Here is a 27,150-nt window from a genome sequence, read left to right as displayed (position 1 = left end):
ATACTGCAGCCGAAAGGCTGCCGAGAGATAAAAACTGCAATGTGTAGGGAAAGAAAAGTACATACTCACCGCTCCCCTCGCTCTCTGCCGTCGGGTCCCGCTCGTCAGCCACAGCTCCCGGTACTGGCCGACTCTCCTGAACCCTGACCCGGACATACTGCGCCGCACATGCGCAGTATGTCCTGTAATCTTCGCTTCTGGCGTCGCATCATGACACCAGAAGTACAGACACTCCCCCGCCTCCTGCGTGTGCGCTCCAGCGGCTCCACTATAAAGCTTTATAGTGGAGCCGCTGGAGCGCACACGCAGGAGGCGGGGGAGTGTCCGTACTTCTGGCGTCATGATGCGACGCCAGAAGCGAAGATTACAGGACATACTGCGCATGCGCGGCGCAGTATGTCCGGGTCAGGGGTCAGGAGAGTCGGCCAGTACCGGGAGCTGTGGCTGACGAGCGGGACCCGACGGCAGAGAGCGAGGGGAGCGGTGAGTATGTACTTTTCTTTCCCTACACATTGCAGTTTTTATCTCTCGGCAGCCTTTCGGCTGCAGTATCCTTTAAACTGACAATGTTTCAATCAGAAACGCTGTCATCGTCTGGACGGGAATTCAATGTACTATTGTTCTTTTCCTGCTTACAAAGATGCACATTTAGGCCTTAGACACACCGCTGCGTTAAAAAAAAAAAAAAACACTCCTATTGACTTGCATACAAATTACGGTGAAAATCACAGCAAAATTGCTGCAACTGCAACTTTTCAAAATATTGCGATCGCAGCGATATTGCCACAATTTTAATACAAGTCAATGGGAGCATTTTTTAAAACAGACATAGTGCAAACGGCCGGGTGCACCGACGAAATAATCTACCCGTCGAATCAGCCTACATTCACTATCAAACGTATAGCAGGAGGGTTAAGGGAGGGGGAGGGGATAGTAAAGTCTATGGGATGTAGGTTAGTTCAACGGTGTAGGTTAAATTTGTTGGAGCACCGGCACCGCGCTCTGCAGTGTGTCTTGAGCCGGTCACTCACCTCTCTGGGCTCCAGCAATGTGATTACTTACTTTACTCTTCCTTATTCCTGGTCTGTAAGGCTCCAGCAGTGTCTATCATCACATAATGCTAACGGGTCACATGATGAGATGTCACTGGTGCCATGGAGATAGGGATGCTGAAAGGGAAGGAACGTGATTGACTTACTGGAGCCTGGAGAAGTCAATTACCTCTTCACTCTATTTTGCTTGTACTCTGCAATTTAGAGGGCCTGCCGCAGGCATTGAATGGATTCACAAGGCCTGGTGCAGGGGTCTCAGTGCCTTGTGGGTTATACAACCCTGCAGAGGTCACATAGGCCTCTAAAGTCATGGATCCCTCATTTGGCTGCACAACCAGCACAACTGTATGTCTGCCACTGGGCTGTGTCAGCCTGTAAGTGTCAGAGTAAACAACTGATCAGGCTACAGAGAGCCTTTAAAGTGTGCCTAAAACCAAGTAAAGAAAATGGGTTTCACTATCCTGGGGCTTCTACCAGCCCCCTGTAGCCGGGTGTGCCCTCGCCAGTCCTCAACAATCTTCCATTCCCTCGCTGCGGCTTAGTTTCGGTTTTAGGACGCTATTGCGGACAGCAACGTGAACAAGGATACGCGTTGCCAGCGCCATGCAGGCACAGTAGCCCACTGACTCCCAGTTGGCGAAACCGAAATGAAGCCACGGTGAGGGAATGGAGGATCGTTAAAGACTTGCTAGGGCCCACCCGGCTACAGGGGGCTGGTAGAAGCCCCAGGAAAGTGAAACCCATTTTCTTTACTTGGTTTTAGGTTTCCTTTAATCCATTTTATCTGGAAAAGTTAAGAGCATTTTCTTTGCTTCATTACTTCTTCATTTAGATATATTTGAATTTAGAAACTGTTATGGAATGCCTTTATAATGATTTTGAGAAATAATGCAAGTTTGATATATTATCAATAATCGTTGACATAAATATATTGATAATTGCATAATGTATTCAGGTGGGGAGATAGCAGGCCATATTATATGAAACCGTTCACATATCTTTTCTTTTATTCTTAGTTTAAAATCACTGATCTGATCTGATCTCTGGGAATGGGAGAGCTAGGTGGTTCTCAATGACTCCAATCTCGATGCACCTACAATCGGAGGATTGTACCGTTTTGTGGCCAATGTCCTCCTAACTTGGAATGGGACGGATGTCGAGTTTACAGAGTTTCTCACATTTTTGAATGTTAACACTTTTAATATGCAATTTACGGGCATTTTGGGTGGCATTTTTTGGATTTGGAGAACTGTATTTCACAGGGGTCCCTCAAAACCAGAGCTTACAGAAAGTACATAGCAATAAACTCTATGCTTTTAAAGGAGTCATCAATTAAGTTATGCTACCTCCTGTACTACTTACCCGGGGCTTCCTCCAGACCCTGTCAGCCGCTATGTCCCTCGCCACAGCTCCGCTGGCCCCCCTTCCCCGACAGTGCGCAGGACGACCTCCATGTCGTCCTTACTGCAACTGTGCGAGCACTGCTTGTCAATAGAGTCCACGTTTTCTGCAGTGTACTGTGCAGGCGCAGAACTACTGCGCCTGTGCAGTACACTGTGGACAACGTGGAGTTGATTGACAGCGGCGCTTGCGCAGGTGCAGTAGAGGAGGTCAGCCTCTGCACTGGGCCGGCGACTGCGAGTGGAGCTGCGGCGTGGGACATGTTGGCTGCAAGGGGCTGAAGGAAGCCCTGGGTAAGTATATAAGGGGGCAGCACTATTTTGCTGATGACGCCTTTAACTACTTTCACCTCCTGGACGTAGAAGCTACGTCCAGGAGGCTATGTGCACTCCCGGCCCGCGGTTCGTTAGCCAGGGAATCAGTGAATCGGGCCATGGTGCCCGATCACTGATTCCTCTCCCCCACAGAAAAAGCGACAGCTTCTCTCGGAAGCCTAGCTTTTTCTGCCTCCTACGTCCCTCTAAGCGTTCATGTTATGCAGTGGTCTGAATTGAAAAAAAAGCTCTGGTCCTTAAGGGGCGAAAAGACTGTGGTCCTTAAGTGGTTAAAGGGAATCCGAGGTGAGAGGAATATTGAGGCTGCCATATTTATTTCCTTTTAAACAATACCAGTTGCCTGGCAGCCCTGCTGATCCTGTGTCTCTTTCGCCATGGACCCTGAACAAGCATGCAGCAGATCAGGTACTCTGACTCGGCTGAATCAGGTTTGACTGAATTAGCCATACGCTTGTTCCAGGGTTTTGATTCAGACACTACTTATGCCAGAAGATTACAAGAGCTGCCAGGCAACTGGCATGGTTTACAAAGAAATAAATTTGGCAACCTCCATCTCCCTCTCACCTCAGGGATCCTTTAAAGGTGTCCATTTATAGTACAATCTTGATTGTACAATCTTACCACTTCTGTGTAATATGAGGGATCTGAAACTTCTATTTAATACTAACTCAGTCTACCTTTCTACTAAATAGATTTGGTAAGTTTGTACAATCACTGATGGGCACCTTAATGCTGGGAACAAGATGCAACTTCTAGTCCAATCGACAGTAATCGGTCGATTATTTCTGTCATGTCCGATCGGTTTTTGGTCGAGAAAAGGATCGATTTTGCAAAGTTATAATCGGAAAATCGATCCCTTTATCGATCTGGAGCAGTTTATACGTGTACATATGGTACAAGTTCCGTCCGATCACCTGTTGATCGTATGGGAAATGGCATTGTGTGTTCCCAGCATAAGGCATATGAGAAGGTGAGGTTAGTGTTAGGCCCAGGAGAGGGGAGATTGGTGTTGGGCACTCAGGTTAGTGTTGGGCATCAGACAGGATAGGGTTTGGAAGAGGTTAGGAGTGAGTGCTGGCCAGATCAGCTGTTCATGCCCAATCTGCGATTGATGGGCTAATGCAGGCATGGGCAAACTTGGCCCTCCAGCTGTTAAGGAACTACAAGTCCAACAATGCATTTGCCTTTATGAGTCACGACTGTGGCTGTAAGACTACTGCAGTGCATTGTGGGACTTGTAGTTTCTTAACAGCTGGAGGGCCAAGTTTGCCCATGCCTGGGCTAATGCATGAGTATCGCAATTCTGGATAGTCCACAGTTTGCCCAAACAGATACAACCCCCTCCCTAATAACACACAGAGAGGAACGTGGCTCTGTGGAACTACAAGTCACAGCATAGCATGCTGATAAATCAGCAGAAACTTTATCTTTTTTTTGTTTGTTTTTAAACTGTGAGCCATCTCCCTCCAGCACTCTCTTCTACTGTACATTCTTAAGCTACATGCACACGTGATAATCGTTTCAGCCGCTGATCATTATGCGTGCATAATGGCCGCTAATTGATATTGCTCGGGCACTGTTAAATATCTGTCCAGTCGGATTCTTAACGGCCCCAAATGGTCGCGCATGACTGTTGTGCAATGCTTTTTTACAGGCCTCGCCTACCACTGGAACCATCCTGTTGTCCACTGATCATCGTCCTTCTGCCCCCTCTCCATGGCAACAGAACACATTGCTAGCCTCAAGGCTAGGGAGGTGTCTACACAACATCGTTCTGTGAATTGTCACTTATCTGGGACTTCCTCTAGCCCCATGAGGGGCGTGGGCCCCCTCGCTGTCCTCCTGCTATGCGCCCTTTGGTAATCTGGCCAGTTGTGTGCTTCTGGGCATGCGCAGCCGCACACCCCCTCGCCACGCTCCCAGCCCAGGGGCATTCTAGGCCTAGACAAAGACAAGACAAGACAAATAACATTTATATTGCGCTTTTCTCCTTGCGGACTCAAAGCGCTAGAGCAGAGCAGCAGCCACTAGGGCGCGCTCTATTGGCAGTAGCAGTGTAAGGGAGACTTGCCAAAGGTCTCCTACTGAATTAGTGCTGGCTTACTGAACAGGCAGAGCCGAGATTCGAACCCTGGTCTCCTGTGTCAGAGGCAGAGCCCTTAACCATTACACCACCAGCCTACACAGTAGTACTGCACGGGCTGCTCCCAGCTGCGGGACTGCGACGGGGTGCACAGGAGAGCGCGGCCAGAAAGATTACCGGAGGGGATTACAGGGCAATGGAGCGGCTGGACAGGGAGCCAACGCTTCTCATGGGGCTGGAGAAAGCCTCAGGTCAGTATAAATACACACATATGCCACTCAGGTTTTGTTTAACTTTTCTATATTATGCTCTTTGCTGTTTTACCACTTTCACCTTCACACAATTCTGTCTCTTTCACCACTCCCCTCAACACTCTCTCCACCATTTGCCTGCCCCCTTATCTCCTCTCTTCCATCATTCTCACACAAAAAACATTCTCTCACTCACACACACAGTCACACACACAGTCACACAACACAACCACACAGTCAGTCAGACACAATGGGACTCACCCCACTCCACACTAGTGTTGTCCGGATCATGAACGATTCGGATCTTTGATCCGAATCTATTTTATGAGTCGATCATCCGAATCATCAAAATGAACGATTCGGATCGCAAAAGGGGCGGGGCCAGGAGCGACACGCCCCCTCTCAGCGGGCAGCGGGGTCCTGGAAGCAGGGATCGCTCTGTTGGATGGGAGGCAGCCTTGCAGGGACAGGTAGATGAGAGAGAGGGGACATGGGTGCCACTGCCAGATATGTGTAGAGCACACATACTGGCTGCAATGTGCTGCTCATTATAGGCTGTCTCTTCCGTAGTTGTGCTGCACAGTGAACACATTGGAAGCTTTTGGCTCAGCACAGCTCAGTAACTTTGCAGACAGTGTGATTGAAAGGCAATATAATCCTCCTGCACTCAGCACAGCTGCACTTATCTTCTGGGAATGCTTTCTTTCACTGTGCGACCTTTTCTTTCAAAGTGTACAGATGAACATATAGGTGAAATATATGTAAAGCATATGACTTCAGCATGTGGGTATTACGTGCAAACATTTCTGCTCTCTGCTCCTCCCTTCTCTGTCCACTCCCTGCCCTCTGTCCATCTTCTCCCCTTCTCTGTGTGTCCTCCCCCCTCCCCTTCTCCTGTCCACAGACCTGTCCTGCTGTTCATTTCACCCCCGAATGCTTCCGGTAGTAAAATGATCCGAGATTCGGATCAAAGATCCGGATCTCTTCAATGATCCGATTCGAATCATCCGGATCATTGAAAAGATCCGAACTTCCCATCTCTACTCCACACTCATAGGAACTACTGTGCACTTAGCTGAAAGAGTGGGCGGGGCAAGGGCGGATGCAGCACAGCAGCAGCTTCCCCCTCCTCTATGGCCAGTCTGCACAGTTTAGGACAGCATAGTGAGCATACTATACTACTATAGAATACAGGCTGTATATATACCGGGGAGAAACTAGGGAGCGAGGCCAGACTCACGCTCTGCTCCCTCCTGACGTCTGTGGGGGCGTGGCTTAGCCCATTAAGGCGGAGCCTGGTCCCGAGCTTTGACTGACACTTAGGGGCGGAGCTTAGCTCGAGCATCGATACACTCCTCTTGCTGCAGAGGAGGAAGAAGGTGCGGTTCAGCAAGTAAGTACGGGGGCGGGGCAGCCATTGAACAGAACAGTACCCGGCCTGCCTGTCCCTTTGTAGCCACTTGTTGGCAGGAATTACATATAAATGGGCGGGAGATCCAGGATCAGGCCCCTCCCTGTCAGCATTGAAGGGAGGGCAGCGGTGGATGATAGCAGGCAGGGCGGGGGCGGTGCCTGAGTCACACCTACATACAATGCAGTGCCCATAAGCTGAGACGCTGTCATGTAGAAGGATGAGGGGGAGGAGCGCAGTCTCCCCGCCCCTCCTGGTGGCCCTTCGCCGGCTGGAATGTTAGGTTTTATGCACACAATACAGGTTTTTGCCCATTTTAATTTGTGCATTTCTTCGATTAACCATGTGTGACATGTACAGCATGCTTTTGAAACTAAATATATTATATTATATATACATATACATATACAGGGAGAGTCTAAAGAGCGAACCCCGACTCTCGCTCCCTTCTTGCTTACGTTTGTGGAGGCGTGGCTTAGAACCCTCGGAGCGAAGATTGGAATGTTGGCGGCGGGGCCGGGTCCCGAGCTTTGACTGACGGGCAGAGCTTAGCTCGAGCCTCAATTCTCCTCTTGTTTGGCAACTCAGATAAATGCAGCTGCAGGGGAGAAAGATGTGGTTGCTGCTGCAATTAAGTAAGGGGGCGGGGCATCCATTAAACAGAACAGTACACTGCTGTGCCCCCTAGATTGCCACTTGTTGGCAGAAATTACATATAAATGGGCGGGACGATCTAGGATCAGGCTCCTCCCTGTCGGCACTGAAGGGAGAGCAGCAGTGGATGATAGCAGGTGGGGCGGGGCGGTCCCTGAGTCACACCTACATACAGTGCAGTGCCTATAAGCTGAGATGCGGCCATGTAGAACAGTGGTTCCCAACCTTTTTCAAGCCGTGATACATCACGCCAAACGTTCACATCTCCGTGACACGCTATTGCTGGCAACTGCTAATAAGTGGCTGCCACTGCTGCAGGCATAGTTGCAGCTGCTAATCAGTGTCATCTACTACTGCTGACATAGTGGCAGCTGCTGGCACAATGGCTGTTATTGCTGCTGGCACAGTGGCCGCTGCTAATCAGTGGCTGTTACTGCTGCTGGCACAGTGGCCGCTGCTATTCCGTGGCTGTTGCTGCTGCTGGCACAGTGGCTGCTGCTAATCAGTGGCTGTTGCTGCTGCTGGCACAGTGGCTGCTGCTAATCAGTGGCGGTTACTGCTGCTGGCACAGTGGCCGGCTGCTGATCAGTGGCTGTTACTGCTGCTGGCATAGTGGTGGCTGCTAATCAGTGGCTCTACTGCTGCTGGCACAGTGGCAGCTGCTAATCAGTGGCTCTACTGCTGCTGGCACAGTGGCAGCTGCTAATCAGTGGCTGTTACTGTTGCTGGCACAGTGGCGGCTTCTAATCAGTGGTTGCTGCTGCTGCCAAGCTACAGGAGTGTGGTTGAGGACGTACACAGCCGGTTCAGGTGTGCTTTGGGAAAACAAAAAAACAAAACCTCACCAGATGTTACATACATACACAGCAAATATGTGAGACAATCAGACTGTTTCACCAACATGCCTGTTGTGCTCTGGAACTGATCTAACAATGATCTAGATTAACTTCCTGGCAGGAAGTTATGAATGAGCAGAAATAAGGTTGTAAAGTTAAAAAGTGCATCCCTTCAATGTGTTCCAGAATCCTACATACATACACATGACATTACACACACACACACACACATTCTTTATCTCTGTATAATGAATGGGCCAGTACAGTAATGCTACACAAAGAGATGCTGGAAATATTGCTTTTAGATATCCAAAGACTTCTAAATAAGTGCAGAGCCAAGCAGTACAAATCAGTATAAACTAGCTATGCTTTACTATGCTATGCTCTGCCTCCCACTTCACCTCTACTCTGTGTCACTGCATCCTCTGTGTTCCCGCTTTGGCTCCTATTTAGCCCTGTAGCTGCTGCTGTAACTCCTCATCTGCTCTGTTTGTATAGAGCAGGACTACAAAAAAATGGCCAACTATGTCCACGAGTGTGGACTCCGACGGCCATTTTCTTGTAGCCCTCATTACAAACAGAGCAGAAGAGGAGTTACAGCAGCAGTTGAGAGGCTAAATAGGAGCCAGAGCGGGGACACTGAAACTGCGGCGACACATACCAGCAGCTGCCGCGACACATGAATGTGTCGCGGCACATGGGTTGGGAACCGCTGATGTAGAAGGATGAGGGGGAGGAGCGCAGTCTCCCCGCCCCTCCTGGTGGGCATTTCCCTGCTGAAATGTTAGGCATTATGCACTCTATACACGTTTTTGCCCATGACAATGTGTGCATTTCTCCAATTAATCATATGTGATGTGAACACTGTTCTTTTTAAATTCACTACAGAAATGATATTGTGTAGTTCCAAACAGCACTGCCAGAGCAGGATCATCCACATGCCAACATAGGCAGGTGCCTGGGGCCTACTGTGTGTCAGGGGGCCCTACTGCCACTTTGACCCTCTCATTTCAGGTTACCAAAAGGACCATGGGAGGAGGGGGGCAAAACTACTACCTTGCTTATGGCCACATCCATGAGCACTGCTGCTTCTAAACTGTTCTCAAAGCTGTGCACTGCATCTGCGATCTTGTACACATTTTACAATGCATAAAGTGCATGAATCCTTAAAGAGACTCTGTAACATCAAAAACATCCCCTGGGGGGTACTCACCTCGGGTGGGGGAAGCCTCGGGATCCTAATGAGGCTTCCCACGCCGTCCTCTGTCCCACGGGGGTCTCGCTGCAGCCCTCCGAACAGCCAGCGACAGACCCGACTGTCAATTCAATATTTACCTTTGCTGGCTCCAGCGGGGGCGCTGTGGCGGCTTACGGCTCCGAAGTAGACGGAAATACCCGATCTCAGTCGGGTCCGCTCTACTGCGCAGGCGCCGGAAACTTGCGCCTGCGCAGTAGAGCAGACCCGACGGCGATCGGGTATTTCCGCCTACTTCGGAGCCGACAGCCGTCAGAGCGCCTGCGCAGGAGCCGGGAAGGTAAATAATGACGTCATCTTGTATGGAGGGCCGCAGCGAGACCCCTGAGGGACAGAGGACGGCGTGGGAAGCCTCATTAGAATCCTGAGGCTTCCCCCACCCGAGGTGAGTAACCCCAGGGGATGTTTTGACGTTACAGATTCCCTTTAAAGAACAGTCATGTGTCCGAAAAAGGACTTGCAAATTGCATGCATCTAGTGGAAATGTACCCTCATGCATTAAGATGAAATGTAGCCCTGGGCAAGGTAGGAAATTTAGTAGGAGAGTGGTCAGTTGGGCCCCCTTGCACCAATTAGGTCCCAGGCACCTACCTAGGTTGCATGTTAGATGATCCTTCCAGAGGTCCCTTAAAATATCTGGCAGAATAGAATGAGCACATATATTACACAAAAAGATTGTAGTCATCAATCAATAGACATGTGACATGAAATATGTGTAGTCTATAAATGCATATTGTGTTAAACTAATCGTATATAAACCTGGTGCAACCATGAAAATGGATGAAATCCAATTATTTTAAAACATTAAGGCTTTGTTCACATCTGAAATCAAAATTGCAGATGCCATTTTTCATTTTTTGTGCTTTTTTCCCCCTCTCCCAGCGCTCCACTGCGCGCTACGATTTTGTACAAAACACTTTTGCAGAGCGATTCTGTTTTTCCACTTCCTGACATCAGTCAGGAAGTGAACTCTTTCATCCAGAAATGAATAAATACAATGTATTAGAGATGGGAAGTTCGGATCTTTTCAATGATTCGGATGATTCGAATCGGATCATTGAAAAGATCCGGATCTTTGACCCGAATCTCGGATCATTTTACTAGGGAAGCATTCGGGGGTGAAATGACTAGCAGGACAGGACTTTCCCTGCGGTGGACAGATCAGGGGAGGGGGGTGGACACACAGAGAAGGGGAGATGGTGGACAGAGACGAGCAGGGAGTGGACAGAGAAGGGACGAGCAGAGAGCAGAAATGTTTGTTTGCACACATGCTGTAATCATATGCTTTACATATATTTCACCTATATGTTCATCAGTAGACTTTGCATGCAAACGTCGCACAGTGAAAGAAAGCATTCCCCAAAGCATTCCCAGAAGTGAAGTGCAGCTGTTTAGAGCAGTGCAGGAGGATCATATTGCACTGCAATCACAGTGCCTGTCATTCTAGCCCAGCACGCTGTCTTCAGAGTTACTGAACTGTGCTTCTGAGCCAAACGTTTCCCATTTGTTCACTATGCAGCACTACGGAACAGACAGCCTATAATGAGCAGCACATTATATCCAGTATGTGTGCTCTACACATACTGTATCTGGCAGTGGCACCGATGTCCCCTCTCTCTGATCTACCTGTCCCTGCAAGGCTGGCTCCCCTCCAACAGAGCGATCCATCTCTGCTCTGCTTCCAGGACTCCGCTGCCCGCTGAGAAAGAGAGGGGGGCGTGCCGCTCCTGGCCCCGCCCCCTTTGCGATCCGAATCACTCATTTTGATTTGGATGATTCGTCTCACAAAAGAGATTCGGATCAAAGATCCGAATCGTTCATGATCCGGACAACACTACAATGTATTTATTCATGAAAACGCGAACGCAATTGCCACACAAAGCAATTTTGTGAGCGTTTTTTGCGTTTATCCTATACCTTCCATTGTAACAAAATCTTCCTAAAAATGGTACATGCATTGCTTTGCTGAGCGGAAATCCAACAAAACGCGCTGATATGAACTATCCTATAAGGATTTATTGCACAAGCACTTAAAGGGCTATTTTGAAAATCGCTGGCACTTGTATATTAAAAAACGCATATGCGTTTTTGGTGCATTTTCAAACATGCATTTTTAAAAACGCTGTTTTTTTTGCATGATTTTCAAAAATGCATCAATAATGAACATCAATGGTAACGCAATAGTTTGCGTTTTTCATGCGTTTTTTATTGTATTTTCGCTTCCTGCTGTCTTCCTAGTGATTTGCATAAAAAGCAATTGAAAAACGCATATAAAAACGCATATGCGTTTTGTATATGCGAACCCCAAATGCATAAAAAACGCCCGCAAAACATTGGAAAAATGCATATGCGAAAAAAAAAACGCCACCGCAAAAGCACCAAAACCGCACTAAATACGCACACACACAAAAAAACCTCACGACAGAAAACTCGCACCCAGCCTAATACTTTTAGGGCTTGTTCACACTGCAGGCGCTTTTGTTATTTTTTAAGCGCGGGTGATTTTTCAAAATCACCCTGAAAGCGCTTACACAATGATTCTGTATGAGATAGTTCACATGTGAGCAGCTCGTTTGCGTTCCTCCTTGTAAAGCGGTGCTGGAGCCATTTTTGACGCTATTTCGCCTCAATGGAAGGTATAGAAAACGCAAAACGCTCACAAAACCGTATTGTGGAGCGATTGCGTTCGCGTTTTTAAGAATAAATACATTTAATGTATTCTTTTCCAGATCAAAGAGTTCACTTCCTGAGGAGGAGGCATAGGCTTACCGAACCTCCAGTGGCCCAGCGTCTGCTTCCGTTTCCGGCAACCCTTGACCCAGACATACTACACTGGGTAGGCGCAGTATGTCTGTAGAGCACCTGGGGTCACCAGCGAGCGCGGTCACTAGGCACCCAAGCGGACATACTGCACATGCGCAGCGTAGTAAGTCCAAGTCAGAGGGCGCTGACCGACCAGGACCCACACAGCGGAAGTGATAGGGAAGCAGAGGCAGATGTGGGGCTGCCGGAGGTGCGGTAAGCCTATGCACAACACACAGGGAGTCAGTTTGTGGATTTATTTAGGACTCAGGTCAGCACTTTGCCAGCCGCGTGTGCTGCCCGATCGCCGCCGCTCTGCGGCGATTCGCCGCGAGCAGCGGCGAAAGAGGGTCCCCCCAGCCGCCTGAGCCCAGCGTAGCCGGAACAAAAAGTTCCGGCCAGCGCTAAGGGCTGGATCGGAGGCGGCTGACGTCAGGACGTCGGCTGACGTCCATGACGTCACTCCGCTCGTCGCTATGGCGACGATCTAAGCAAAACAAGGAAGGCCGCTCATTGCGGCCTTCCTTGTTTATTCTGGGCGCCGGAGGCGATCGGAAGAACGCCTCCGGAGCGCCCTCTAGGGGGCTTTCATGCAGCCAACTTTCAGTTGGCTGCATGAAATAGTTTTTTTTTAATTTAAAAAAAACCCTCCCGCAGCCGCCCTGGCGATCTTAATAGAACGCCAGGGTGGTTAAGCCTGGTACACACTTTTAGGGCTCAAACTCTCTAGCAGCCTTTTCTAAGCGCTAGTGACCTGAGAAGCTCTTGTTAATACAATGCTATGGGGATTTTTATAAAATCACAGCCCTCGAGTGGGATCACCCCCATAGCATTACATTAGCAAGAGCTTGTCAAATCACAGGTGCTTGGAAATGGCTTAGTAACTTACTGCTAGTGGGTTCCAGGCTCCCTTTGTGATTGGCTAATCACTGACCAATTCTGACCAAAAATGATCGGGAATTGGCCTGCAGTGTATGGGCAGCCGACAGATCTTTTACTGAGCAGATTCGATCAGTGAGATGTATGGGCTCTTTAAAGGATACTTTAGCGCTAACTTCAAATCAAAAAGGAAGTTTAATGTGTGCATGTGGTCTGTGTTCTTACCGCACCTCCCGTGCCTTGGTTTCCCTCCGTACTCCAGTAATAATCCAAATTCTCCTCTTCCTGTTCGGCGCAGTCATTGACCTCCGACCCGGACATACTGCGCTGTGCATGCGCAGTATGTCCACTAGGGCGCTTTGTGACCATACTCTGCAGCAACGCCATGTGGCGTAAGCGCGTTCAAGTGGTCGCAGGATGCCCTAGCGCACATACTGAGCATGCACAGCACTGTATGTCCCGGTCAGAGGTCACCGACCACTCCGACCAAGAAGAGGATTGGATTATTACCGGAGAACAGAGGGAGACGCCGGGGCATGGGAGGTACAGTAAGAATCCGCCCCGCTCCCCATACACAGATTAGTCGTCCTTCTTGAATTTAACCACTTTACCCCCGCGCGTACGTATTTCTCCGCCCCTTTTTCCATCCTTTAACAACCAGGGACGGAGAAATACGTACTTTCCGCGTTCCCGACGCTGTCCGCGCTCCCGCTCGTAAACACGCCGCCCGCCGCTAGTAAACACGCCGCCGCCCGCTCGCCCAGAGATCAATGAACGGGAAAATCCATTCCCGTTCGTTGATCTAAGCCCCGCAATGATCCGCTGCTCTCCTATGGGCAGCGCGATCATTGTGAGAAAAAACTCACGTGTCCAGCCTCCTTATACTTCCTCCAAGCTTCCGGAAGTAAGCTTGGAGGTCGCATTAAAACAAAAAGTTACTGTGGCCATCTTGTGGCCAAATAGTAAACTACACCCTACACATTTTTCACATACAAATAAATGACTTTTACACATAAAATTAACTCATTACCTCCCACACTCCCCATTTTTTTTTTTTGTAATTAAAAAAAAAAAATTAAAAAATTTACAATTAAAAAAAATAGATAAATAGTTACCTTAGGGACTGAACTTTTTAAATATTTATGTCAAGAGGGTATAACACTGTTACTTTATAAACTATGGGCTTGTAATTAGGGATGGACGCAAAAATGAAAAAAATGCACCTTTATTTCCAAATAAAATATTGGCGCCAAACATTGTGATAGGGACATAATTTAAATGGTTTTATAACCGGGACAAAAGGGCAAATACATTTCATGGGTTTTAATTACAGTAGCATGCATTATTTAAAAACTATAATGGCCGAAAACTGAAAAATAATTATTTTTTTCCCCACATTTTTCCTATTTTCCCATTAAAACACATTTAGAAAAAAATAATTCTTGGCATAATGTTCCACCTAAAGAAAGCCTAATTGGTGGCGGAAAAAAACAAGATATAGTTCATTTCATTGCGATAAGTAATGATAAAGTTATAGACGAATGAATGGAAGGAGCGCTGAAAGGTGAAAATTGCTCTGGTGCTCAGGGGGTAAAACCCCTCAGTGGTGAAGTGGTTAAAGGACAACTTAAGTGAGAGTTATATGGAGGCTGCCATGTTTATTTCCTTTTAAGCAATACTAGTTGCCTGGCAGCCCTGCCGCTCCTCTGCCTCTAATACCTTTAGCCATAGACCCTGAACAAGCATAAGCAGATCAGTTGTTTGACATTTTTGTCAGATCTGACAAGATTTACTGCATGCTTGTTTCTGGTGTGATTCAGACACTACTGCAGCCAAGTAGATGAGCGCATCTGACAGGCAACTGGTTTTGTTTAAAAGGGAATTAATATGGCATCCTCCATAGTCTTCTCTCTTCAGTTGTCCTTTAAGTTAGCGCTAAGGTATCCTTTAACTGTTTAAGGGCCTGTTTCCACTACACGCAGATTCTGCATGCAGAAAACTGACTCCAATGAATGTCTATGGGCCTGTTTCCACTGAACGCGATTTTTCTGATGCAGATTTCCCATAGGCAATCATTGGAGTCAGTTTTCTGCGTGCAGTGGAAACAGGCCCTAAATCTATTCGTTTCTCTGATAGAAGCCTACTCAATAGCCTGTATGGTAAAAGTCTTCAGACTGACCTGTGCAGAACTAAGACATGTCAGGACACAGTGTTTCTCCTTTTCTGGACATCATTAATATGCTCCCTTGCTCTATCTTTTAAATGGCAGCTAGTCCATCCTACATACTGAATCTTGCATTATGTGCATGTAATGACTTACAGTATCTCACAGAAGTACAACCCTCACATTTTTGAAAATATTTTATGATTTCTTTTCATGGGACAACACTGAAGCTATGAAACTTTGATACAATGTAAAATAAAAGTGTAAATTTGCTGTCCCATCAAAATATCTTAACACAGCCATTAATGTTTAGACAGCTGGCAACAAAAATGAGCACACCCTTGGGCATAGGTGCTCCCATTAAAGCCCGACTTGGGTGCCCCCACTATAGCCAGGCATGGGTGCTCCCACTATAGCCAGGTGTCATGGACGGTTGCGGGGACGCAGGCGCGTCCTGGAACCGCCCGTGAAGTAAAGAACGATCGCACTCGATTCCTGCATCGATTGCGCTTCAGATCAATAGAACCAAGATTTGATAAGAAGTATCCCTCAGCTAAGACAGATTCCCCAGCTGTTCCTAAGCTACAGTGACAGCCTGGGGGGAAGGTGTTAATTAGCTGGGACATATTCCCTGTGGAAGGCACAATTTCCCGTTTGGCTCTGGGAACCAGGTGACACCTAGATGTTAATTAGCCAGCAGAGAACTCACTCTGCCCTTTGGGGAAGACAGGATGAGCTCCCAGCAGGGGGCTATTCAAAAAATCTGCTCTGCTCAGACCGTCCAGAGCCATATTAGAAAGCATGGAGTTTAGTATTTTGAGCATGTTTAAGCAATACCGTTCAGGTGAGAAATGTGAAAGTTATATCATTCTGCTGGTCCGGATCTTGTGAGTGTTTTGATATTAAATTTGGGCCACTGTCCTAAACAGAACTCTGGGAATTCCACCGTTTTTTAACCAGGCATGCAAACATGCCCAAGTTTGATATCATATTAATCGGTAGGTTCTGGGGATCGAGAATATGTACTTATTATTTGTGGGCCGGCCGCGCAGGTCTGCCTAGGGAACATGTCAGGATTATGAGGTTGCTAAAGCCCCTGCCCACATGTGATTACCATAGTCCGGCCTGGAGGGCCGACTCTGGGAGCCCGCCTCTGAGCTCAGCTCCATAAAAAGTGAATGAGCTGCCTGGGAAGGAGTTTTCCTCCCTTTACCATCTTCATGACAATCTGCTGCCAGCCAGAGGACATAGGGCTGGTGGCCATTTTGCTGACCCATCTGAACAAAGAACTCTAAGAACTTGAAACCGTTTTGCTTGAACTTGATTGGAAACCAGAACTCTGATTTTTCCCACAAACAGGACATCTTTCCAGGAACTAAGTATTTTTCTCCCTTCTTTTATTTTTCATACTGGCTATTACTGTTTTAATAATTGTTGATTTTCATAATTGTCTGTATATATTAATTATTTATATTGCGTGAATAAACGACTTTCCCCAAGTCATTCACTGTTTCGCTACCCTGCTTATCAGCACACACAGAAATGATCCCGGGTCTCTGAAGATACGCTACTGTTTGTTTGTTGTTGGCTAGACAGAATATCGTGTGTTTAACCGTTTTATTCGCAGGATTAGTCAGTCAGTTAGTGGGCCCCACGGTCCCATAGTAACCGCGGTGGTGGCAGTTTACTCTGAACCAGTAGGTGACGTTGTAATTACCCGTGTCTCACAGGCTCCCTTCTGAGTTGTCTGCGGCTAATTCTTAACGGTTCCTGCGCATTGACTGCGACCAGAGTTCGCACGATCTGTGCGCTGGCACCGTTTAGAAGGCTAAGTGCGGTCAGCCACTAGGGCTCCTGTGACAGTGTTAGGCAGCGGTTGGGATCTGTGTTGTGCTGAAAGTATCTGCGATAGCGCTAGCGCTATCGAGAAACGAACTAATTCGTTGGTGTAGCTGGAAGGCAATATATTTTTTATATATACAGAGAGACTGTGTAGCCAGTACCCCTTCCCCAAAGTTCTATTTTATTTGGCATGGAAATGTCCGGGAACTACCAGAACATGTGCCTAGCAGACCTGGAAAATCTTTGCGAAGAGAGGGGCATTGGCATCCCCTGCAAGACAAAACGGGACCTGATAGCAGACTTGTCCAGATGGGATGCCCAGCAACTGCGGGAGCCGGGAGTGTCCGCTGAGGTGGATACCAGCCCATCTGACAATCAAGGGGAACCAGAGGCTGAAGATCTTAGGCGTACAGAGGTTGAGCATCCTGCGGGCCCTGTTGCAACAGTTACGCCAGAGACTGTCAGTATATACCCCAATCCCAGAGTTTCTGACATTACTCGCCCGGAACTGGCCAGTACTGGACTGTCCATGGGTGCTGACCCGGTAATGCAGCAGGCATTACAAAAGCTGATGGAGACTGACCTGGAAAAGTACATGCAGTACATGGAAGCACGAGAGGAACGGGAGCGCCAATCTGCAGAACGCAAAGCTGCTGCTGCTGCTGAACGCCACGCGGAGAGGGATGCCGCAGAGGCGCGGGAGAGACGACAGCATGAGCTCAACATGGCAAAGGTGCAACAGGCCAGCCGGAGTTCACCGCCCAGCCTCCCTGCTGAAGGAGCTGCAGCACCCGTAAGTGCAAAATTTAAATTTGCTAATATTGAAAAAGACACTGACATTGACTTGTTTTTGCGGTCTTTTGAAAAAGCATGCCGTCAGTATCGTCTGTCCCAAGACCAGTGGGCCAGACATCTGACACCTTTGCTGCGCTACAAAGCGCTTGATGCTTTCGCAGAATTGCCTGCGGAAAAGGATAATGATTATGATGCTATAAAAGACGCTATCATTACTAAGTACCAGCTGACGCCAGAAGCCTATCGCAAAAAGTTCAGGGCCTGGCAGAAAAAGTCTTCTGATTCGTACCGAGATGTGGTCAGCAGCTTGCTCACCACACTCCGCCAGTGGACACTCGGCCTCACCAAAGGGTCTTATGGCGTCCTGGAGGACTTGATAGTCCTGGAACAATTTCTGAACATTTGCCCTGCTGATGTACGACAATTTGTGCCAGAACGCAAGCCGGCTTCAGCCACTCTCGCTGCAGACCTTGCTGAGACTTTTGCAACTACCCGGGTGGCTGATACACGCAGAACTGTCCCATCCAGCTGGAGAGGAGGTCAGCCCAATACCTCGGCAGACCCTCCTGCCCCTGTGAGCCGTCCGCCACAGAGGCCACCCAGCGCAGCTGCTGCACCCAGGCCCGCAGCGCCTGGAGAGGTCACCTGTCACTACTGCCGCCAGCCCGGACACATGAAATTCGACTGTCCGGAGCGGAGACAGACACCACCAGCACCTGGATCATCTGCATCACCTGCACCTCACCCACAGCAGAGGCAGCCCGCCAGCGAACCACAGCCTGGATCATCCGATTTTGTCCTGTTTGCCCGCGGAAAGGAAATCCGCGACCGAACCGACCAGCAGCAACTTGTTAGAGTGAACGGCAAAGTTGTCACCGGATTTCGGGACACCGGAGCTGACATCACGTTAGTTCACTCACATCTTGTGCCAAAGGAGAGCATCAGCTCCAGCCGATCCCTTGCCCTTACTGGAGTAGAGACTTTAATTAAACAACCGCCACTCAAAAAACTGTCTGCAAAAATATTTATTAGTAAAAGAACACGTGAAAAACCATCCCTCTTAAAAGGTAACCCTTTAAAAACAAGACGTGGGTTTAGCACACAAGGAGTACTCCTGGACACACAGTGTGGGCGGGGCTTGGAGACGTTGGGTCAGAGGAGTAGCCGGACCGCCACAAGCCGAAATCTACTAACAGCGTCTTGCACTGACAGACGGAGAGCCTTGGGTGATTGCAGGTACCTGCTGGCCGCGGGACGCCGCGGCGGACTGCCTGGAATCAGGTGAAAACAAGGTACCCATTTTGTTGTCCCACAAGGGAAACCTTTGTGTGCTCAGAGAACTGTGGACCATGCTGATGCACTATGAGAGGGAGCACGCCGTCTGAACAGGCAAGCTGGGTGGAATGCTTATACCATTACAATATGGACAAGGTGCAGCGACAGTGAGAGGCTATCTTATCCATCTAAGGAGCCCACTGTATTAGCTTCATTGGAAGTGAAGAGTTACGCTGAGACTGTCCTGCTGGTTAATGCAATTCCCAGTTAGGTACACACGCACATGCGACTAGGGTCGGCCGACTCAGATCTGAGTGTGGATGTGTGTTGAAAGGTGGCTTGTGAGTTTGTGTCCAGGAGTACTCCTTGTGTGCTAAACCCACGTCTTGTTTTTAAAGGGTTACCTTTTAAGAGGGATGGTTTTTCACGTGTTCTTCTACTAATAAATATTTTTGCAGACAGTTTTTTGAGTGGCGGTTGTTTAATTAAAGTCTCTACAGTTTGGCCTTCAACCTGCCTTCCCCTCCGAAGGGATTTATCTCTCCAGAGGGTGAACTCTGCACACGAAGGGACCAGTGCACCAGTGTTGTTAATTTGCTTACTGGAGTAGAGGGCACCCTTTTCCACATAGCCCACGCCAGAGTGAAGCTGGATTGGGGAGTGGGAGGGGTCCACGAAAGGGTTGTTGGGGTTATGAAGGATCTCCCAGTCCCTGTGTTGCTAGGGACTGATTTGGGCAAGCTTGTGTCCTACTATGAACCTGCCACGACCGCCTTGTCGCTCACGGAAGGAGACGGACTCTCCACCCACCACCAGGTACTTTATACACTTGGGGGAGCACCAGGGGGAGGTGGGTTGAATGTGCCCAGTTCAAGGGTACCAGGTTCAATAGTGCCTGCTTCAAAGGCACCTGAGTTTGATGTACAGACTGTCTGTTGTGATGATGCTGTAACTGTACCTGAGTTTACTGTACAACCTGTCTGTAATGAAAAAATGTCTATACCTGTCAATATCATTACTGCATGCAATGATGATTTGAGCATAGTCCCCAACAGTCCCAATTTGATCGGGACTGTACCGATTTGGGGGGCCCCTCCCGCCATCCCGCGCTGCCCCCCTTCTGTCCCGGCCGCTGGGCAGAGAGAAGGAAAAAAATTGATCGAGGCACCAGCCCCGGGGATCTGCATGCGGGATGGATTACCGCCGCTATTTATTTCTCCCTCCCTCCTTCCTAATGTGTCCCCCAGTGTCCCCGGCTTCCCCCCGCACAGTAATATGGGCAGTGAGTCTTACCACTGCCTCTCCGCTGCGTACCGGGATCTCCTCTGATCTTCTCGCTTCCTGTGACGTCACAGGAAGATCAGAGGAGATCTCGGTACGCAGCGGAGAGGCAGTGGTAAGACTCACTGCCTGCTCCGCTGCCCATATTACTGTGCGGGGGGAAGCCGGGGACACTGGGGGACACATTAGGAGGGAGGGAGAAGGATAATGATGGCGGCGGCGGCCATACATGCCGCATACCGGGCGGGCTGGTGCCTCGATCTGCTTTTTTTCCCCCCTCTCTCTGCCTGGCCACCCCCCTCCTCCTCCTCACCACAACCACCCCGGCACCCTCCCATTTGGGAGTAATTTAATAACAAAATTATTTTAAAAAAAACAAAACTTTTTTTTCCCCTGGGGTGGGCGTGACTAGGGGGTTGGGGGCGTGGCCAGGGGTGTGGCCTAATTGTCCCGTTTTGGGACATTGAAAAGTTGGGAGGTATGGATTTGAGTACTGTCCGTCTGTGCCATTCTGACAGTGTACCTGTGCTAGCAGTACCGCGCAGCTGCACTGCTCAGAACCTGAGCTCAGAACAGGTGGAGGGGGTTCCGGCCTCCTCCCCCTCCTCTGACCGCAGGGATGAGACCTTTCAGCCGCTGGCCTCGTGTGACATGAGCCAGTTGGCTGAAACTGACAGCGCCGTATTCTCAGCTGCACTACAAAGTGACCCAAGCCTGGAGGTGCTCAGGCAGCAAGCCGCTGAGCCCCTCGCAGACGGGGCCGCTTTCAAGGTGTACTGGGAAGGTGGGAGACTGTACAGTGAGTCTGTACAGCCCCCTACAGGTAGATCCCACGCGAATACCAAGTGGCTTGTGGTCCCGAGTGCGTTCAGGGGACATGTGCTGAAATCCGCACATGGTAATCCTCTGACAGGGCACTCGGGTGTCCGCAAGACACTCGCCGGTATTCGGAACCAGTTTTATTGGCCCCGGATGAACAGGGATGTAGCAAACTACTGCAGGGCATGTGCCGTCTGTCAGGAGCTGGGAAGGTCCAGGGATTCCCGCGGGGTTCCCTTAGGTCCACAGCCACTCAGCAGGGGAACCCTGCGTGGGCTGGCTGTTGACCTAACCAACCCACTGCCCGTTGTCAGCAGTCCCGGCAGGCACCACGTCCGACTGCAGTGGCGCAAACGCCCTGTCCAGAACGGTCCATGTTGGGTCAACCCTGAGGGTAGCAGACCGCGACCGGTCCAGGGGAACCGAGCCACAGGCTCCAATAGGTTTTCCCGCCGTACCGGCAACTCGAGGCCCGTCAGCCAGGTTAGCAGCGCCGCCACACATCTTGCGGATGAGTGGCTGAGCCGCGGACAAGGGGGAGGGCTGTCACGGACGGTTGCGGGGACGCAGGCGCGTCCTGGCACCGCCCGTGAAGTAAAGAACGATCGCACTCGATTCCTGCATCGATTGCGCTTCAGATCAATAGAACCAAGATTTGATAAGAAGTATCCCTCAGCTAAGACAGATTCCCCAGCTGTTCCTAAGCTACAGTGACAGCCTGGGGGGAAGGTGTTAATTAGCTGGGACATATTCCCTGTGGAAGGCACAATTTCCCTTTTGGCTCTGGGAACCAGGTGACACCTAGATGTTAATTAGCCAGCAGAGAACTCACTCTGCCCTTTGGGGAAGACAGGATGAGCTCCCAGCAGGGGGCTATTCAAAAAATCTGCTCTGCTCAGACCGTCCGGAGCCATATTAGAAAGCATGGAGTTTAGTATTTTGAGCATGTTTAAGCAATACCGTTCAGGTGAGAAATGTGAAAGTTATATCATTCTGCTGGTCCGGATCTTGTGAGTGTTTTGATATTAAATTTGGGCCACTGTCCTAAACAGAACTCTGGGAATTCCACCGTTTTTTAACCAGGCATGCAAACATGCCCAAGTTTGATATCATATTAATCGGTAGGTTCTGGGGATCGAGAATATGTACTTATTATTTGTGGGCCGGCCGCGCAGGTCTGCCTAGGGAACATGTCAGGATTATGAGGTTGCTAAAGCCCCTGCCCACATGTGATTACCATAGTCCGGCCTGGAGGGCCGACTCTGGGAGCCCGCCTCTGAGCTCAGCTCCATAAAAAGTGAATGAGCTGCCTGGGAAGGAGTTTTCCTCCCTTTACCATCTTCATGACAATCTGCTGCCAGCCAGAGGACATAGGGCTGGTGGCCATTTTGCTGACCCATCTGAACAAAGAACTCTAAGAACTTGAAACCGTTTTGCTTGAACTTGATTGGAAACCAGAACTCTGATTTTTCCCACAAACAGGACATCTTTCCAGGAACTAAGTATTTTTCGCCCTTCTTTTATTTTTCATACTGGCTATTACTGTTTTAATAATTGTTGATTTTCATAAATGTCTGTATATATTAATTATTTATATTGCGTGAATAAACGACTTTCCCCAAGTCATTCACTGTTTCGCTACCCTGCTTATCAGCACACACAGAAATGATCCCGGGTCTCTGAAGATACGCTACTGTTTGTTTGTTGTTGGCTAGACAGAATATCGTGTGTTTAACCGTTTTATTCGCAGGATTAGTCAGTCAGTTAGTGGGCCCCACGGTCCCATAGTAACCGCGGTGGTGGCAGTTTACTCTGAACCAGTAGGTGACGTTGTAATTACCCGTGTCTCACAGGCTCCCTTCTGAGTTGTCTGCGGCTAATTCTTAACGGTTCCTGCGCATTGACTGCGACCAGAGTTCGCACGATCTGTGCGCTGGCACCGTTTAGAAGGCTAAGTGCGGTCAGCCACTAGGGCTCCTGTGACACCAGGCATGGGTGCTCCCACTATAGCAAGGCATGGGTGCTCCCACTATAGCCAGGCATGGGTGCTCCCACTATAGCCAGGCATGGGTGCTCCCACTATAGCCAGGCATGGGTGCTCCCACTATAGCCAAGCTTGGGTGCTCCCACTATAGCCAGGCATAGGTGCTCCCACTATAGCCAGGCATAGGTGCTCCCACTATAGCCAGGCATAGGTGCTCCCACTATAGCCAGGCATAAGTGCTCCCACTATAGCCAGGCATAAGTGCTCCCACTATAGCCAGGCATAAGTGCTCCCACTATAGCCAGGCATAAGTGCTCCCACTATAGCCAGGCATAAGTGCTCCCACTATAGCCAGGCATAAGTGCTCCCACTATAGCCAGGCATAAGTGCTCCCACTATAGCCAGGCATAAGTGCTCCCACTATAGCCAGGCATAAGTGCTCCCACTATAGCCAGGCATAAGTGCTCCCACTATAGCCAGGCATAAGTGCTCCCACTATAGCCAGGCATAAGTGCTCCCACTATAGCCAGGCATAAGTGCTCCCACTATAGCCAGGCATAAGTGCTCCCACTATAGCCAGGCATAAGTGCTCCCACTATAGCCAGGCATAAGTGCTCCCACTATAGCCAGGCATAAGTGCTCCCACTATAGCCAGGCATAAGTGCTCCCACTATAGCCAGGCATAAGTGCTCCCACTATAGCCAGGCATAAGTGCTCCCACTATAGCCAGGCATAAGTGCTCCCACTATAGCCAGGCATAAGTGCTCCCACTATAGCCAGGCATAAGTGTTCCCACTATAGCCAGGCATAAGTGCTCCCACTATAGCCAGGCATAAGTGCTCCCACTATAGCCAGGCATAAGTGCTCCCACTATAGCCAGGCATAAGTGCTCCCACTATAGCCAGGCATAAGTGCTCCCACTACAGGCAGGCATACGTTCTTCTATTATAGCCAAGCATAGGTGCTCCCAGTGCAGCCAGGCATAGGTGCTCCCAATACAGCCAGGCATAGGTGCTCCCAATATAGCCAGGCATAGGTGCTCCCAATATAGCCAGGCATAGGTGCTCCCAATATAGCCAGGCATAGGTGCTACCAATATAGCCAGGCATAGGTGCTCCCAATATAGCCAGGCATAGGTGCACCCAATATAGCCAGGCATAGGTGCACCCAATACAGCCAGGCATAGGTGCTCCCAATACAGCCAGGCATGGGTGCTCCCAATACAGCCAGGCATGGGTGCTCCCAATACAGCCAGGCATGGGTGCTCCCAATACAGCCAGGCATGGGTGCTCCCAATACAGCCAGGCATGGGTGCTCCCAATACAGCCAGGCATGGGTGCTCCCAATACAGCCAGGTATGGGTGCTCCCAATACAGCCAGGCATGGGTGCTCCCAATACAGCCAGGCATGGGTGCTCCCAATACAGCCAGGCATAGGTGCTCCCAATACAGCCAGGCATAGGTGCTCCCAACACAGCCAGGCATAGGTGCTCCCAACACAGCCAGGCATAGGTGCTCCCAACACAGCCAGGCATAGGTGCTCCCAACACAGCCAGGCATAGGTGCTCCCAACACAGCCAGGCATAGGTGCTTCCATTAAACCCAGGCATAGGTGCTCCCTTTAAAGACAGGAAGTAGGTAGATGTCAGTATTAGGCAGCTAGATCTGCTCCTATCCTTCCTGTCTATAGTATCTAAAAGTCCTGTGAGTCAGATAGTAATGGGTAGCCAGAGGTTTCCCTAAAATAGTACTAGGTAGCCAATGGTGCCTTCAAATAGTATTAGATAGCCATAGGTGCCACTGAGGTATTAGGTAGTAGAAGGTGCCACCTGGTTTTAGGTAGCTAGATCCCCTCCTGCTTTGGGTCCCTGCTAATATTCCTGACAGACACATGCTCTATGCTGCAAACCTTTGGCTCTAAATGAATGACATGTGATCGGGAGCTGTAGGTATGGAAGCACAGAGCGTGCAGCTGCCAGGAAGTACAGAAGAGACCCGACATAGCACTAGAGCAGATTAATATTGCACTGCTGCCCTGTCCTATGTAGGTAGAGGGTGCCAGGTGGGAAAGGAGTGTAGGTGTGAGTATATTTTACCTGCCACATGGGGGAGTTTGTATCCAAAGAGAGGTCCAATGGGTTGTTGCTGCACCCGGGCTTAAACTGCCAATGTTTCAACCAGAAACGCTGTCATCGTCTGTACTATTGTTCTTTTCCTGCTTACAAAGACGCACATTTAGGCCTTAGACACACCGCTGCGTTAAAAAAAACCACTTCCATTGACTTGCATACAAATTACAGTGAAAAATCACAGCAAAATTGCTGCAACTGCAACTTTTCAAAATATTGCGATCGCAGCGATATTGCCACAATTTTAATACAAGTCAATGGGAGCGGTTTTTAAAACAGACATAGTGCAAACGGCCGGGTGCACCGACAAAATAACCTACCCGTCGAATCAGCCTACATTCACTATCAAACGTAGGAGGGTTAAAGAGAACCCGAGGTGGCATTGCATTATGCTAGTGGGGCACAGAGGCTGGTTGGGCACACTAACACCAGCCTCTGTTGCCCCATCGTGTGCCTCAAAGACCCCCCTGCTCGCCGCTATACCCCCGCAGTGCTGGCGACACGCAGCGTGTCGCCAGCACAATGTTTACCCTAGCGCTGTCTGTCAGCGCCGCTCCGCCGCCTCCTCATCGCCGCTACCCGCCCATGTCTCTTCCCTCCCGCTGATTGGAGGGAAGGGACGAGGGCGGGTAGCGGCGATGCGGAGGAGCGGCGCTGACAGACAGCGCTAGGGTAAACATTGTGCTGGCGACGCGCTGCGTGTCGCCAGCACTGCGGAGAGTATAGCGGCGAGCAGGGGGGTCTTTGAGGCACACGATGGGGCAACAGAGGCTGATGTTAGTGTGCCCAACCAGCCTCTGTGCCCCAGTAACATAATGCAATGCCACCTCGGGTTCTCTTTAAGGGAGGGGGAGGGGATAGTAAAGTCTATGGGATGTAGGTTAGCTCAACGGTGTAGGTTAAATTTGTTGGAGCACCGGCACCGCGCTCTGCAGTGTGTCTCGAGCCGGTCACTCACCTCTCTGGGCTCCAGCAATGTGATTACTTACCTTACTCTTCCTTATTCCTGGTCTGTAAGGCTCCAGCAGTGTCTATCATCACATAATGCTAACGGGTCACATGATGAGATGTCACTGGTGCCATGGAGATAGGGATGCTGAAAGGGAAGGAACGTGATCGACTGGAGAAGTCAATTACCTCTTCACTCTATTTTACTTGTACTCTGCAATTTAGAGGGCCTGCCGCAGGCATTGAATGGATTCACAAGGCCAGGTGCAGGGGTCTCAGTGCCTTGTGGGTTATACAACCCTGCAGAGGTCACATAGGCCTCTAAAGTCATGGATCCCTCATTTGGCTGCACAACCAGCACAACTGTATGTCTGCCACTGGGCTGTGTCAGCCTGTAAGTGTCAGAGTAAACAACTGATCAGGCTACAGAGAGCCTTTAAAGTGTGCCTAAAACCAAGTAAAGAAAATGTGTTTCACTTTCCTGCCCCCTGTAGCCGGGTGTGCCCTCGCCAGTCCTCAACAATCCTCCATTCCCTCGCTGCGGCTTAGTTTCGGTTTTAGGATGCTATTGCGGACAGCAACGTGAACAAGGATACGCGTTGCCAGCGCCATGCAGGCACAGTAGCCCGCTGACTCCCAGTTGGCGAAACCGAAATGAAGCCACGGCGAGGGAATGGAGGATCGTTGAAGACCTGCTAGGGCCCACCCGGCTACAGGGGGCTGGTAGAAGCTCCAGGAAAGTGAAACCCATTTTCTTTACTTGGTTTTAGGTTTCCTTTAATCCATTTTATTTGGAAAAGTTAAGAGCATTTTCTTTGCTTCATTACTTCTTCATTTAGATATATTTGAATTTAGAAACGGTTATGGAATGCCTTTATAAGGATTTTGATAAATAATGCAAGTTTGATATATTATCAATAATTGTTGATATAAATATATTGATAATTGCATAATG

General features: G+C 49.4%; 1 long non-coding RNA gene across 1 annotated transcript in view; it reads right to left on the bottom strand.

The window, feature by feature from the left end:
* Positions 1 to 1,068: 1,068 nt before the first annotated feature.
* The window catches only part of LOC137546973 (uncharacterized), a 59,210-nt gene continuing 33,128 nt past the window's right edge, over positions 1,069 to 27,150 (bottom strand). The window contains exons 3-4 of the long non-coding RNA XR_011026414.1: positions 26,237 to 26,343; positions 1,069 to 1,169 (exon numbers count right to left, since the gene is read on the bottom strand). This is a non-coding gene — a long non-coding RNA (uncharacterized lncRNA). The remainder of the gene's footprint in view (positions 1,170 to 26,236; positions 26,344 to 27,150) is intronic.

The sequence above is a fragment of the Hyperolius riggenbachi genome, chromosome 2 (assembly GCF_040937935.1).
Source record: "Hyperolius riggenbachi isolate aHypRig1 chromosome 2, aHypRig1.pri, whole genome shotgun sequence".
Lineage (NCBI taxonomy): Eukaryota > Metazoa > Chordata > Amphibia > Anura > Hyperoliidae > Hyperolius > Hyperolius riggenbachi.
This window is presented reverse-complemented; position numbering and strand designations above follow the sequence as displayed.